Source organism: Vulpes lagopus, chromosome 4, assembly GCF_018345385.1.
Source record: "Vulpes lagopus strain Blue_001 chromosome 4, ASM1834538v1, whole genome shotgun sequence".
Taxonomy (NCBI): domain Eukaryota; kingdom Metazoa; phylum Chordata; class Mammalia; order Carnivora; family Canidae; genus Vulpes; species Vulpes lagopus.
In genome coordinates this window covers 95,879,679-95,896,216 of record NC_054827.1, presented here as the reverse complement: position 1 = coordinate 95,896,216, position 16,538 = coordinate 95,879,679, and the positions used below count along the sequence as shown (strand labels likewise).

The window sequence follows — 16,538 nt, the reverse complement described above, 5'->3', positions numbered from 1 at the left end:
AACTATTTCCTTTTCTCGATATACATGTGTCCATTTCCTTCTTTTGATAGTTGTAGAAAATAATAGAAACAAAAATTTTGGCTAGCAAAGCATGATTTGATATTTTAACAAAGTGCAGTTCTGAAGAGCTCTTAATTAAACAGTTTGTCTTATGTGTTCCTTCCTTTTTCTCTTTCAAGATTTTGATAGAATAAGCTCCTTTGACAGAGAACTGGGCTTTTTAATATTCTTACCATACATGCAAAGTAATATAAAATAATCATTCATATTTTTTTAAATGTCTGGTTTTGCTTTCATGGTATTTATTGAGAAAAATCAGAGTATTTGAAAGAATTATATTATTGTAGGAGTGTTAAAGAGAAGAAACAAGGTAAAAAGATTGGAGTGAAATGAGTGGAAAAATCAGAGAGGGTAAAGAACATGAGAGACACCTAACTGGGTAGTGGAAAGGGAGTTGGGTGGGGGTGGGGTTGGGGTGACTGGGTGACGGGTACTGAGGGGGGCAACAGGATGAGCACTGGGTGCTATACTATGTTGGCAAATCGAGCTCCAATAAAAATATACAAAACAATATTGGAGTGATTTGATGATAGAAATATAATTTCATTAATTAATTGATAAACTGCCATTATTGTCAAAGCATAGAAATATGGAATTTTTTGTGATTTGTGCTGTGTTGCAAACATTTGATGTGCATTCTCTGAACACAGAATTGATCTAGCTCTTGAAATACCATCTTTTTATTGAAAAAAGTGGAACATAGGCATTTTACAACTTCTGAATTTGGGAAAGATAAAATTTGATACAAATGGCATTTTTTTTCACTTTGGCGTGACTCCCACGTGTCAACCCTCATGACAAACACGCAGGAAAGGAAATCTGTTGCAGCTTTTGACATGAGGACTATCACAAAACATACTATTGTTCTTCTATGATCTTATAAGAAATTTACAAATAGCATTCCAGTGGACATGTAAGATAAGTACAGTTTTGTGGAAACAAATATTCAGTTTTGAAAAACACTGATTGATATTGTAAGGTCTTATTTTAATGATTCTCAAATCCTTCCCAATTCTATTATCCTCTATCTATCTACCTGCGAATTTATTTTCCATAATCTATCTGTGTATCTCTACCTTTCAATGATCTATCATCTATTTTACCTCTTTGTCTATCATCTATCTATCTGCCTATCTGCCTATCTTTCTGTGTATCCATCCTGCCATTAGATATGAGGCAAAAGAGCATAGAAATAGAGGACCAAGGAAGTTACTTCCCATGAGTGAAGACAGTAGTAACAGTGGTTTCTGTGGTGATAATGTATAGATGGAGAAAGCAAAAAGAGAATATGACTGAGGACCATTCATTCTGGGACCTGCCTCGTGGACCTTTGGCCCTATTACTATGCTTGAACTCATAGAATCAAAATAGAGCTTCTTTCATTGTATGGCAGCCTGACATGATAAAATTTGAACTGAATATGAGGATTCTATTTTTTCCAGTCTTTCTATACTTCCATATTTTAATACAGTTTAATTACTTGGAATTATCACCTTAGTCTATATTATACTAGACCGTGGATTGGCAAATCTTTTCTGTAAAGAACCAAATAACAGTTTTAATTTTTCATGCTGTTGCAATTATTCCACTCTGCTGTTGTAGTATGAAAGCAGCCAAACACAATGTGTGTTTGAATAAGTGTTGCTGTATTCCAGCAAAACTTTGTTTCTAACAGTAGACTGTGGGCTTGAGTTTACCAATCCCTGATCTAGAGCATTTGTAAACAAGACCCTGAACAATGATTAATTAATTCAGACACATGGTAAAAATGTCTGAAAATTATATCTCCACTTTATTTTCATTAAAATTATTTTAGCTCATTGGCTATATGCCCCTCACAAGAGAGTCATGAGGGCTACATTCCATCATCAACTAAACAATGTAAAACTAGCACTGATTGAGGAATTAGAGTTATATGATCTCTTTTCCATTTATAACCAATAAATTAAATTTCAAAATTGAAAATATTTCTCCCACATAGATCCTTAATGGCATTAAGGAATTAGTGACTAAAATCCAAGTGCCTGCTTTCTTTTCTTCTTTAGCATAGTTTACATTGAAATGTTGTCTGGAAGCTTCCTTCGTGGTATCCAGTCTCCTTACGCAGTGCCTTCAATTTATTTTGATTTCATCTAAGCAGGTTTAATTGTTTCAACGTATCTAAATAGAATTTCTGTATTCCAAGGCTGTTATTTAAACTAATTTATAAAAACTTGAGTCAACAATACTCCTTGGCAATGGATACAATCCTTAATCCAGTTTAACTTTTCTTCCAAATTTACTATTGTTTTCTCATGTTATATGTATGGAAGATGAAGAGGAAAGAAACTCAAAATCTCTAAAATCTGGTAACGTAAGACTGAGTCATTTCTTTGGAGTCAAATTAAAAATCTATATCATATATGATATATAGGCATATTTGCTTAAAATTTATATGACCAATTTAGTGTTACTATTCTATAAAAACCTCCCTGAAATCAGTCAGATAAAGACAAGCATCTCAGTACAAATTTGGGAAGCACATAAATGAGCAATTCATAAGGGAAAAGCATTGTGAATGGTCAAGAGCATAGAATAACATGCTCATCTGTCCCAGTCTTTATAATTAAATAATTAAATATATATGAAATAATTACAAATTGTTACAAACATATAAGGAAATTATATGTGTGCATACACAGACACACTCATAATGTAGTAAATCAACAATTGTCTTTTTTTCACCTATCAGATTAACATGTACATTTGTTAACCAAGCAGGAGAATTTGGCATTCCAAATTCTAGTCTTTCTAGAAGACAGTGGAAAGTATCTTAGATGGAAATTAGCACATTTCAACTATTTTCTAGAAATGTACCTAAAGTATGTAATGGGAAGTATTCAAAGATGTATGTAAACTTAAGGGTAATCATTACAGCCTTAGTTGTACTTATAAAATTGTAAGTAACTTATTTATCTAAAGTCATAATTCTAAGTAAATTAATGTTACATTTATCCAATTGGATTATATTGTTATAAATGGTAATGTATATTCAAATTAATTGATATGCCAATCCAGGTTTGTCAGAAGTTTATCTACCACTTACAGAGTACCAAGTATGTTTGAGGCAATAATACTGTATTTCATTCATGTAAAATGATATAAATATGTGCTGTGCAGAATGGTCAATAAACTGATTTTACAGGAACAATATTAAATATTGATAATGAGTTCTGGTCATTAATTTGCTGTTCATTTGTGTGTTGCTTATATGTGTGTGTGTGGTTTCAGATACACATATTTCAGTTACACATAGCAGTAATTTAATTGTTGGTATAAGCATGAAATGCCAAGATAAACTCTATTTCAAGAATTATATCATTGCTAATAATAATCATACAAAGTAGGATATTTATTCCTTTTTAAAAAATTAGAAATGAGAATCTGAGTCTTAGGCTAAGTTTGAACGTAAAATTTATTTGCAACTTAAAAACACAGCCCTATGGTGGAACAGCCATTGGAAGATAATAATTAAAAATAGTTATACTTTGGGGCCTCTGGCTGGCTCAGACAGTGGAGCATGAGACTCTTGATCTCAGGTTTGTGAGTTCAAGCCCTCTGTTGGACATGGAACCTACTAAAAAGAATTAAAATGTTTGCATTCTGCTAAGTCCATCAAGCAAAATCATGTTTTGGGGAAGAATGCAAATTTATGAGATCATATTAATTTACCCTGTGTTTTTAATAAGGTCAGAGTCATAAGAATTTTCAAGTGCAACTTAGGCTAAAATAAGTGTTTAGATATGGCAGGAACATGAGAAAACAATGTCAAGGTATGGTTTGTGAAAAATTCCATTGTAGAAAACTACAAAGAAGCTTTATAGTCTCTGGAAATGTGGGGTACCAGTGCTTAAGAGATATTGTCTTACTTAGACACCATTTCATAAGAACGCATATCACATTTCCAAACTACTGGCCAAGAGAAAGAGTGTCATTCAATGGAAGAAACAGCTTTGGAAGAGATACAATGATAGGCAATACCCAGGCATAAATACTGTGGATAATAGGGAAAAGGCCACTGAGGGTCTTAGAAGAAGCTATTCTGAACTGACAGAAATTTAAATGTCATGATCTCCCATTGGAATATTTTTTTCTTTCTCTGTTTTATGACCATGTAGTCTGGATTCTAAACTGTCTGCATTCTATTAACATGTTTCATAATCAGTTTACTTTCCCCCAATTATCTGTATTCATGCTAACCCTTTTCTATAGATAACACTTTGTGTCTTGCAAGTATAATTAATAGACTCAGAACTACTAGCTAAAATGTTGGCCAAAATGATAGAGAATTATAACATATTCTGCCTGAATATGCCACAATAGGGGCAAGATTATGTTTAGAAATTTGACTGGCTTATAATGTAAGGAATGTGCTAAGCTGTTCTAACTTTGCCTTTTTATATTCTGTATTTTGAGGGTAAATGGACTGTATAAGATACTCCAAGTTGGGGCTTTGGAACATCATGAATAATACTGAAGAAGTATAGAAGGAGAAAGCTTTCATAGATGGGTAAGGCTGCATCTGTCAAAGGAGGACTGCTTGTAAGCAGTGAGCCAATTCTAGGTTTGACTGATAAAATTCAGGCATATCTTGCTATGGTAAATTTCTTTAGGAATGATAAAAGCTGATTACTAATGATAAGATGTTTGTAATGTTATTAAACTAATATGTGAATTAATGGATAATAGGGTAGAAATTAAAGTTCCACATGATAGAATGCTGTAATAAATGAGGTAGAAATTATAAAAGTACAAACATTTGGGAATGATTGTAATAAATTGTTTCAACCTGAAAACATTAAAAGATGCTAAAACTTTTTGGAGAAAATTTGAGGAAGAAGCAGGATACATGGGATGCCTGGGTGGCTCAGTGGTTGAGCATCTGCCTTCAGCTGATGGTGTGATCCCAGACTCTCAGGATCAAATGTTGCATTGGGCTCCCTGCATGGAGCCGGCTTCTCCTCCCTCTGCCTATGTCTTTGCCTCTCTCTCTCCCTCTCTCTCTCTGTCATTTGTAAATAAATAAGTAAAATCTTAAAAAAAAGAAACAGGATACTTTTATAGATTGTGATTATCTCCTCCATGATATACTTATCAGTTGCAATGAGAAAATGATGGTGGAGAACTAGGCAGACACCACCTGAATTAAGTAAGAGATGAAAGATAATACTACCAGTGATGGGAACTTCTGGCATCACTGATAGGAAGCACTGAGGAGAACCTAGCCTTATTTCTTTAGTACCTCAGACAAAAGTGAATAAACCTGAATCAACCCATGAGAAAGTATCAGACCCTAATTGAGTGACGTTGTACAAAGTAAACAAAACAAAATCACCACAAACTGTCATTTAGTTTCTAAACATTAATATCACTGTGGAAATGTTCTAGATTATGTTAGACTAAATAGATATGAAAACAATACGATATTCAAGTTCTCTATATAAGATAGCAGAGGGAAAACTGGCAAAATTCTAAGAAAGTCAAATAGATTACAGTATTTTATATGGCAGGTGATAATTGCTTGGATTTGATAATGATACTGTGGCTATGTACTAGAAAATCCTTGTTTTGAAGAAATTAATTTAGGGGTTAAAGGAAAATCATAGCTTGTTTTATTGTAAATGGTTCAAAAGAAGGTTCAGACAAATCTTTTAACTCTTAATCACTTATCAAAATGTTTTCACAGTCCAGCCTGTGGTAGCATTTATTGGAACCCCATTTCCTTTTTATGGATGAGTGATTTTCCACTGTATGGATATATCACGTTTTGCTAATCCATTTATCACTTAATAGATATTTGAGTTTTCACTTTTTGTCTATTATGAGAAACTTTGCTATGAATATTTATGTAGAGGGTTTTGTGTATACATGTGTTTTTTAATTTTTTTATGGGTGAGAATATGGTAAATATATGTTACTATTTTGAATAACTGGTTGACATGGATTTTTAAGACCCCATTTCTTGCAATTAAAAGAAAAGTCTATGCATAGTGAATATTCTATTAAATGGTGGTGGAAACTCTTCCTGTAGACATAATTAAGTAAATGGAATAAGTATATATAACATTGAAGTCTATTTCTTTATATCTGTTGAGTGTGAGGTATATATATATATTTTTTTTATCATTGGACATTTTTGTTTTTGTATTCTCAGTTTTAAATTTTATAGAATCATTGTTGGTTTGGATATAAACCTTGGATATATCTCCTTGTCTTGTTATATTAAGATGTAGAAAGGGTATCTAGAATAGATGAGCTGCATAATACTCAAGGATACTAGAGATTGTTCAGATCAGTAGAATTTTACCACAGAAATTATACTGGTTTTCTTATAATATTCATGTAGAACTATAATTAAAAACTTTCTTTTGTGGGCTTCATAGCTGACGTAGGCTCCCTCAGTTATTGTCATCTCCATTTTCTATGTGTAAATGAAATGGTTCAGTATGTTTTAGGGTTATGAATGTTTGTCTGACTTCATGGATGAAAAGTGTCTTACTGAGTGAGTGTGCTTGGATTATATATTTGTACATTGTAAAATATCTGAAGAAAATGAGAAACAAAATAAACCACTGTTGATAAACATTCCACTATTTCTATTCTGAGCAAATGAGGGTGGACTTCTACTTAACTCATTTTAGTGTTGGCCCACGATTTTTGTGGTTTTGAATTCTACCAGTCTTGCATGTATTAAGTATTTAATCTATGAATATCTTGTTCCTTGGTTAAATGGTGTGTGCCTGCTAACAAATACACAGGCTTAATACAGGAGAGTGTGCAGTGAGTATGTGTCTCTTCCAGCCTGTTTTCATTTTTATATTTGAACCTTTTATTTAATTTATTTTTATTTTATCTACAGTAAAATTCACTCTGTCATGTGCAGTTATATGGATTTTGACAAGTGTCTAGACTAGTATATCTAACACCACAATTATGATATGGAGGAGTTCTATTACTCTTAAAAGTTTTCTTTGTTTTACTCCTTTGTAATCAACCTCTCATTCTACTCCATAATCTATTGCAACCATTGTTTTTATAGTTTTGCCTATTGTGAAATGTCTGAAGTCCAGCTCCTTGTACCTAACACTTTGAATTTCCCAGTTTACTTGCAAGCATTTATGCTTAAAAGACCTCTGCTTAGCCTAACTATGAACTCCTAGGATTATTAATTACGTTCTGTTTTGAGTAAAGATTGGCCATGCTTGTTTTCAGTACTCTTATATCTTGCCCTTCTGATGTTCTTTTCAATTTGGTTCTGTTTTATAATTTCCATTATTTTATGAAATTGTTAATGTTTTTTAGAAAAGTTATACCATTGTTCCATCAATTTTTATATGTTGTTTGTAATAAATATTTTTTTAAAGCTTTATTCATTTATTCATGAGAAACACAGAGAGAGGGAGAGACATAGGCAGATGGAGAAGCAGGCTCCTTGCAGGGAGCCTGATGCAGGACTCAATCCCAGGACCCTGGAATCACGACCTGAAGCAGATGCTCGACTGCTGAGCCACCCCAATACCCCTGCTTGTAATAGATTTTTGAAGTTCTTATCTCTTACTTTGAGAATATAAGTCTTAAAACACACTTGTCATGTGCCCTTCATTTTACCGAACAAAGAGCATTTTTATAGTCTTTATTTGGTAGAATACAATTTTATTTTATTTTTTTTAATAATAAATTTATTTTTTATTAGTGTTCAATTTGCCAGCATGCAGAATAAAATACCCAGTGCTCATCCCGCAAGTGCCCCCTTCAGTGCCCATCCCCCACTCACCCCCACCCCCTGCCCTCCTCCTCTTCCCCCACCCCTAGTTCGTTTCCCAGAGTTAGGAGTCTTCATGTTCTGTCTCAGAGACAGAGAATACAATTTTAGAATTTCTCAAAGAGAAAATTAATGTGCCGCTAATTTTTTAATATTTTATTTAAATTCAATTTGCCAGCATATAGCAACCAGTGCTCCTATCATCATGCTACTAATTTACATTGCATAATAGAGAGTATTACTGACTATTTGCAGAGTTAATAGTTCAGAGGGGAAATAAGTGAAGACATGAACTGGCAAAGATGGCTAAGCAACTGTGGCTTGGACTTGGATGCTATGTATGGTAGGGACTAGAAGTATGGGGATTCCAGTATGACAATGACTACAGAACAAATGATTGTGCTTTATTATTAAGTGAATTTCATGTATATTCTGATCTAACATATTATTTGTGATGTTTTGCTGCAGGACAAAGACTGGAACAACTTAACATACTTTAGGGAGGAGAGATGAACACTTATTCTGATGCTTTCAAAAATCTGTTTCTGTTGTGGCCAGTGATGTCAGAACTTCAGGTTCTCTGGGCTCATTATTTCAGAAGCCCAAGGTAGACTATTTTGATAATAGGTTTCTTGTCCCATGAGTGTGCCTACTTTGTTAAAGCAATAGTCATTATTATTTGTTTACTTTATTGAATAAAAAATCTCTTTTGAAAGTAACTTGAATAATCCTGGGAATCACTGATGTATTTCCTTTCTATACCATTTTATAGTATATGAAAATAATCTTTCAAAGAAAATTAAATGTAACAAAATATTTATTCATTTATTTTTAAATTATTGGCATATCCAAAATAGCTGTTTTTACTCATATTTGTACTGTAATCACACCTTATTTACTAGGACATTTATGAATACCTTTCCATTTCTCCTTGAAATTTTAGTTGACTATTTTTTAAATTTTCCCAAAAGGATTTTTGTAATTTTATTAGAAAAATACAAGGTCACATCCATTTTGTTCTATGTACATTAGAGTTCGGTTGTTCAGATATTAATAAAATATCCATTGTGCATTTACTATTCTTTATAATGCAGCAGATAAACCTGAAGAAAATAAGCCTGGCTATGGAAATGCTTATTTGTTTGGGAGGATGTTTGTCTGGATCAATGATGATCACAATTGTCTGAGGATGCTGAGGGACTCATTCCAGATGTCAATCTGAGGTCCAGACGAATGGCCCCTCTTCTAGGACAAATAAGACTCTCAAAGCCTGGCTGTATTTCATGACCTTAATGACAAAACACTATATCTTGGGCATGCCTTTTATTAATTTTGCAGCAAAGCATTAACTTCCTATCTCATGAGACAGTGTGCAACTTTAGATATGCTGTATGACCACGCCCGTGGTTCATTTTGCTCACTTTGAACATAGAGTTGTCGATAGATATTTGTATATGTGAAACATGTTCTTGAGTAATAAATGATGAAACAAAGGAAAGTTTGAATTAAGAGGTCAAAGAACTAATATAGGTACTGAAAATTTCATTAGTGTTGGCTGAAAGAAGGAAACATTGCTTATCTATATTAAAAATTGACAATGGAGACAATTTTAGTGTTACTATTTTTCATGGTAGAGAATTTTCAGAGATAATATCTTCTCTTTTCTTTCTGTCATGTTTTCCTGAGGTAGACAGGATGGAATGAAATTCTCCACTTCAGAGAAGAGCAGTGAGTATCTATGCCAGCATCCTTAAAATTCACATCATGTCCTCTTTACCACATGCTGAGCTCTCTGAGTTCATCTTTTCAATGACTTAATGGATAATATCTTCATTTTGTGTCATTATCTTTGGTGAGTGTCTCCACGCTCATATCCAAATTTTAAATTTATTTTATTTGAATTCTGTGTGAACTGACAAATATAGAACTTTGGAAAATATTTGATTTGTTTTAATTTTGTATTCCAGTGAAATATTCTTTTATGAAATTAAACTATGCTTGGGAGTTTCCTTAAAGATTATTATGGCTGACAATGTTAACTCCGTGATTAAGATTATCATAGTCAGATGATTTTGGTCAGATATACAAGATCATTATGGATCATTAATGTTACTGTTTGCATCATTATGATTTTATGTCAATTTGATTTATTTTTTTTCATTCTTTGGTATAAAAAATTATATGTTAATTTTACGAGATGTTTCTAAGGCCTTCATTTTATTTTATTTCATTTTTAAAGATTTATTTATTTGTTTGTTTGTTTATTTATTTATTTATGAGCATGTGAAGGGGGAGGATCCATGGGGGAGAGAATCTCAAGCAGATTCTAGGCTGAGCACAGAGCCCCACATGATTTGATCTCATGACACTGAGATCATGACCTGAGCCAAAACCAAGAGTTGGAAACTTCGCCGAATAAACCACGAGATACCCCCTAAGCCCATCATTTTATTTTTTTTATTTTTTTTTGTTTTTTTTTTATTTTTTTAATTAATTTTTATTGGTGTTCAATTTACCAACATACAGAAAAACACCCAGTGCTCATCCCGTCAAGTGTCCACCTCAGTGCCCGTCACCCATTCCCCTCCAACACCCGCCCTCCTCCCCCGTTCCACCACCCCTAGTTCGTTTCCCCGAGTTAGGAGTCTTTATGTTCTGTCTCCCTTCCTGATATTTCCCAACATTTCTTCTCCCTTCCTTTATCTTCCCTTTCACTATTATTTATATTCCCCAAATGAATGAGAACATACACTGCTTGTCCTTCTCCAATTGACTTATTTCACTCAGCATATTACCCTCCAGTTCCATCCACGTTGAAGCAAATGGTGGGTATTTGTCGTTTCTAATTGCTGAGTAATATTCCATTGTATACATAAACCACATCTTCTTTATCCATTCGTCTTTCAATGGACACCGAGGCTCCTTCCACAGTTTGGCTATTGTGGCCATTGCTGATAGAAACATCGGGGTGCAGGTGTCCCGACGTTTCATTGCATCTGAATCTTTGGGGTAAATCCCCAACAGTGCAATTGCTGGGTCGTAGGGCAGGTCTATTTTTAACTCTTTGAGGAACCTCCACACGGTTTTCCAGAGTGGCTGCACCAGTTCACATTCCCACCAACAGTGTAAGAGGGTTCCCTTTTCTCCGCATCCTCTCCAACATTTGTTGTTTCCTGCCTTGTGAATTTTCCCCATTCTCACTGGTGTGAGGTGGTATCTCATTGTGGTTTTGATTTGTATTTCCCTGATGGCAAGTGATGCAGAGCATTTTCTCATGTGCATGTTGGCCATGTCCATGTCTTCCTCTGTGAGATTTCTCTTCATGTCTTTTGCCCATTTCATGATTGGATTGTTTGTTTCTTTGGTGTTGAGTTTAATAAGTTCTATATAGATTTTGGAAACTACCCTTTATCTGATAATGTCGTTTGCAAATATCTTCTCCCATTCTGTAGGTTGTCTTTTAGTTTTGTTGACTGTATCCTTTGCTGTGCAAAAGCTTCTTATCTTGATGAAGTCCCAATAGTTCATTTTTGCTTTTGTTTCTTTTGCCTTTGTGGATGTATCTTGCAAGAAGTTACTGTGGCCGAGTTCAAAAAGGGTGTTGCCTGTGTTCTCCTCTAGGATTTTGATGGAATTTTTGTCTCCACATTTAGATCTCTCATCCATTTTGAGTTTATCTTTGTGTATGGTGAAAGAGAGTGGTCCAGTTTCATTCTTCTGCATGTGGATGTCCAATTTTCCCAGCACCATTTATTGAAGAGACTGTCTTTCTTCCAATGGATAGTCTTTCCTCCTTTATCGAATATTAGATGACCATACATTTCAGGGTCCACTTCTGGGTTCTCTATTCTGTTCCATTGATCTGTGTCTGTTTTTGTGCCAGTACCACACTGTCTTGATGACCACAGCTTTGTAGTACAACCTGAAATCTGGCATTGTGATGCCCCCAGCTATGGTTTTCTTTTTTAGAATTCCCCTGGCTATTCGGGGTCTTTTCTGATTCCACACAACTCTTAAAATAATTTGTTCTAACTCTCTGAAGAAAGTCCATGGTATTTTGATAGGGATTGCATTAAACGTGTAAATTGCCCTGGGTAACATTGACATTTTCACAATATTAATTCTGCCAATCCATGAGCATGGAATATTTTTCCATCTCTTTGTGTCTTCCTCAATTTCTTTCAGAAGTGTTCTATAGTTTTTAGGGTATAGACTAGCCAATAGGATCCAACAACACATTAAGAAAATTATTCACCATGACCAAGTAGGATTATCCCCGGGACGCAAGGGTGGTTCAACACTCGGAAAACCATCAATGTGATTCATCATATCAGCAAGAGAAAAACCAAGAACCATATGATACTCTCATTAGATGCAGAGAAAGCATTTGACAAAATACAGCATCCATTCCTGATCAAAACCCTTCAGAGTGTTGGGATAGAGGGAACTTTCCTCGACATCTTAAAAGCCATTTACGACAAGCCCACAGCAAATATCATTCTCAATGGGGAAGCACTGGGAGCCTTTCCCCTAAGATCAGGAACAAGACAGGGATGTCCACTCTCACCACTGCTGTTCAACATAGTTCTGGAAGTCCTCGCCACAGCAATCAGACAACAAAAAGACATTAAAGGCATTCAAATCGGCAAAGAAGAAGTCAAACTCTCCCTCTTCGCCGATGACATGATACTCTACATAGAAAACCCAAAAGCCTCCACCCCAAGATTGCTAGAACTCATACAGCAATTTGGTAGTGCGGCAGGATACAAAATCAATGCCCAGAAATCAATGGCATTTCTATACACTAACAATGAGACTGAAGAAAGAGAAATTAAGGAGTCAATCCCATTTACAATTGCACCCAAAAGCATAAGATACCTAGGAATAAACCTAACCAAAGAGGTGAAGGATCTAAGCCCATCATTTTAAAACATAAAGAATCAAACCCAAAATTATTTTTTAAAACAGTCGAACTTTGCATATAGTGTTTGGGTCTTGAAAGATATTAGGTTGGAATAATCAAGTGAACGAATAATGAAATTTTAATATATTAAATTATTAATCATTTTGTATAATTTGAAATATCCTTCAATAAGAAAAATAGTCTATCTTCCTTAGGATGATCACATCGAATGTTTTATGTTGCCTGGGGCCTGGTGTTTAATATTTTAGGAAGAGTTAAATTTTTTTCTTGACAATGTTTCTATCACACATTGTTTCAATCAGTAATTATTTTTGTGTTCTCTTCATATTTATGTATTTATGTATGTATTTTAATTAGAGTATTTTTTTCTCCAGGATCTAGCAAGTTCATTCAAATGAGCTTAAAAATAATAATGAGTAAAATAGCATTGAATACTAATAATTGTAATATCAGAAAGTAAAAAAGCCCTACTAGAATCTGATGTAGATTCCAGAACTTCTATTATTAATAATATATATATATTAAGAAAAAAATTTGAGGATGAATGTAAATGATAGGAACACTAGAATATATTTTTATCTAATAAATATGATCCTACAAATAATCACATGTATATTTTTCCATTTGTATATTTATATAATACTTAAATATATATTTGCCATGCATCATTTCTGAATCAAGGTATAGAAGTATATCACATAAATATTTATGCTGTAAGGGCCGGTATTAAAACTGTACAACCCAGGGGCACCATGGTGGCTCAGTTGATTAAGTGTCTTGCTCTTGGTTTCAGCTCAGGTCCTGATCTCTGGTTCATGGGATTGAACCCAACATCAGGCTCCATGCTCAGAAGAGAGTCAACTTGATGTATGATCTCTCTTCTTCCTCATCTCTCCTCCCTCCACTGGCATGCTAAAATAAATAAATAAGAAATAAATAAAAATGTACACCGAGTGTGTTTTAAATAGAAATGCTTTCTCCCTAAGATTGGGAACAAGACAACAGTGTCCTCTCCCATCACTTCTGCTTATATTTTTCTGTACAATCATAACCCATGCAAGAGGGCAAGAAGAGTAAATTAAAGGCATAAAAACCAGAAAGTAAGAAACAAAGTTTACTTGTAGATAACTGAATTGTCTCTGTTATAAAATACCAAAGAATCAAGAATATCACTCCCAGAATTAAAAAATGAGTTTAGCATGTTTGCAGGATACAAAGTCAATATAAAAACAATAAATTCTGTTACTATATAATGGCAGTGAACAATTAGAATGTGAAATAAATCCCACTTATAATATCACTTAAAATGAGCTACTTCTGTAATAAAATACAATAAAATATGTGCAATATCTCTGACAAAAACTGCAAAAACACTGATTAAAACTATGAAATACAACATAAGTAAATGTAGAGATATATTCTGTTCATGGATCATAAGTCTCAATATTGTGAGGTCAATTATCCCAATCTCTAATGTAGATTAAATGCAATCTAAATTCAAACCATTGTAAGCTTTTTGTAGATATCAACAAGGTAATTCTAAAATTCATATTCAAGGTAAGGGAACGTGGGCAGCCCGGGTAGCTCAGCGTTTTAGTGCCACCTTTGGCCTAGAGTGTGATTCTGGGGACCTGGTATTTAGTCTCATGTTGGGCTCCCTGCATGGAGCCTGCTTCTCCCTCTGCCTGTGTCTCTTCCTCTCTCTCTCTCTGTCTCTCTCTTGAACAATTTAAATCTTAATAAAAGGTAAAGGAACTAGAATAGCAAAAGAGATAATGAAAAAGTTGTAAAGTCAGAGAACTCACACTGGTATTTTAAAGATTACTAGAAAACTGTTGGAAACACTATAGTGTGTTGGTGAAGGAATTAACAAATAGCTGAAAGAAGATAATCATAACTCTTCAAGATAGTCATGTGGAAAGATAGCTGGGTGGTTTTTATAATGTTAGTAGTGTTTGTTTCCAGATCTGTTTATTGAAAAATTGTGGTTTTTAAGATGCAAATTCATGACGTCTATAATATTAACATACATTTTCATGTATCTATATTATATTTCAACAGAGAGTTTAAAATATAGGATAAAACTTGTCAAATTTTGATAATATATTTCCTAGGAATATTGTTCACTAGACTGTGTGTAACCTGGGGAGAGAAGACTGATGTTCTTAGGATATGTAAAGAGCATTCTCTAATTCATGGACCTAACTAGCTAAGTCCATAGCACTTGCAATTTGAAAGAGGGTGGTGATGTCATGAATCAAGATAGTATAGCGTAACATTAAAAAAAAAAAAGATGGTTGTTTCTGTAACACAGGCATTTTAAAGTTACATCAGGAATAACTAGAGATTGATAATTTTTCCACTTTAATTATTTTCCATTAGTAATATTACATATCAATTTTCTATTGCATTATGCAAAGATATTGAGAAATTTCATATTTAAGATATTATATTATTGTGGTGTAACAATCTTTATTTTTATTATCATATAATTAATTATAGGTGTTTCAGTTCACTCAGCTGTTCTAAGTGCTATCAGTGGTAAAGGCCACCACCTGCAGGGTCTGTTTTGCCTGCCTCCCTAGGGCCATAGCCAAGACAGGGAGACTGGGCTCCTGATTTGCCTTACCATGGCCAACTTGCCACAAGAGGGCCTACAGGAGGCTTCAGGCCTGCAGCAAGAAACGTAGGGCAACTGAACTGCAAGGGGCACATTGCTTTGCCCCATGGTCACTCAGATTTCAAGTGATATAAGTGTGCCCGGAAAAATCCCAGTGCACATCAGCATCGCACAGTAACAGGCAGATGTATTTAGGAGAACCAGTGTGCTGTGTGTTAGGAGAGGGATTTGGACATAATGGATTTTCTGGGTATTTGCAGCCACCCGCTATGTTAAAAACGTCATCTCGTGATGCTGCGTGGCAGGACATGAGGCCAGGGATCCACGTAAGGGTCTAGCACTTTGTGGAGATGACCTCCACATGTAAGCACCTCTGCCATGGCCAAGCAGTCTGAAAGCCTACCCTGCACACGCACACACACTCACATCTGCTAATAAACACAGAGTCACACTGACGACACACACTCAAACACACCCACAGAGGGCCCCTCTTACACAGACACACGCAAGCCCCCATTCATGGTACGTGGCCTTACCAGACACCATTTCTTTTTTTAAGATTTTATTTATTTATTCATGAGAGAGGTAGAGACAGAGAGCAAGCAGAGACACACAGGCAGAAGGAGAAGTAGGCTCCATGCAGGGAGCCTGATGTGGGACTCGATCCAGGGACTCCAGGATCACTCCCTTGGCCAAAGGCACGTACTAAACCTCTCAGCCACCCAGGAATCCCAACCAGATGCAATTTCATACACTCACATAGAAATTCCGAGACACACGTGAGACAGAGGCACATCCCCTTGTATGGGATGATGGGGGTCCGTGCCATCTCACCAATGAACAGTTAGTCCTGTGGGACAGAGGGACAGCATAGGTAGATGCAAAGCTTCCCCACAGAACCGTTAGGAATGCTCAGGCCATCTGAGCCACTGGGTACATTGTGACACATTTACCTGATGTCTCCACACTTCCTCAGGTGCCGAGGCCTAGCCAGGTTTGCTATCGACATGGTGAAGACAACCTTCCTTTCCGTGGAGGTGTGGAGGAATGATGGAAAGGAAGGAACTGTGGAAGAAGAGTGACCCAGGTCAGGAAGCCTGCACGTGGATTGCTATGCGGGTAAGCCTTTCATT

General features: G+C 35.1%; 1 long non-coding RNA gene and 1 other non-coding gene across 2 annotated transcripts; both read left to right on the top strand.

The window, feature by feature from the left end:
* The first annotated feature begins 3,719 nt into the window (after positions 1-3,719).
* On the top strand, positions 3,720-16,520 carry LOC121489714. Its single transcript, XR_005987397.1, has 4 exons — positions 3,720-4,609; positions 8,330-8,468; positions 9,552-9,589; positions 16,382-16,520. It is a non-coding gene; the product is annotated as an uncharacterized LOC121489714 (long non-coding RNA).
* LOC121490302 lies at positions 9,022-9,088 on the top strand. Its single transcript, XR_005987619.1, has one exon. It is a non-coding gene; the product is annotated as a small nucleolar RNA SNORD109A (small nucleolar RNA).
* Positions 16,521-16,538: the final 18 nt, after the last annotated feature.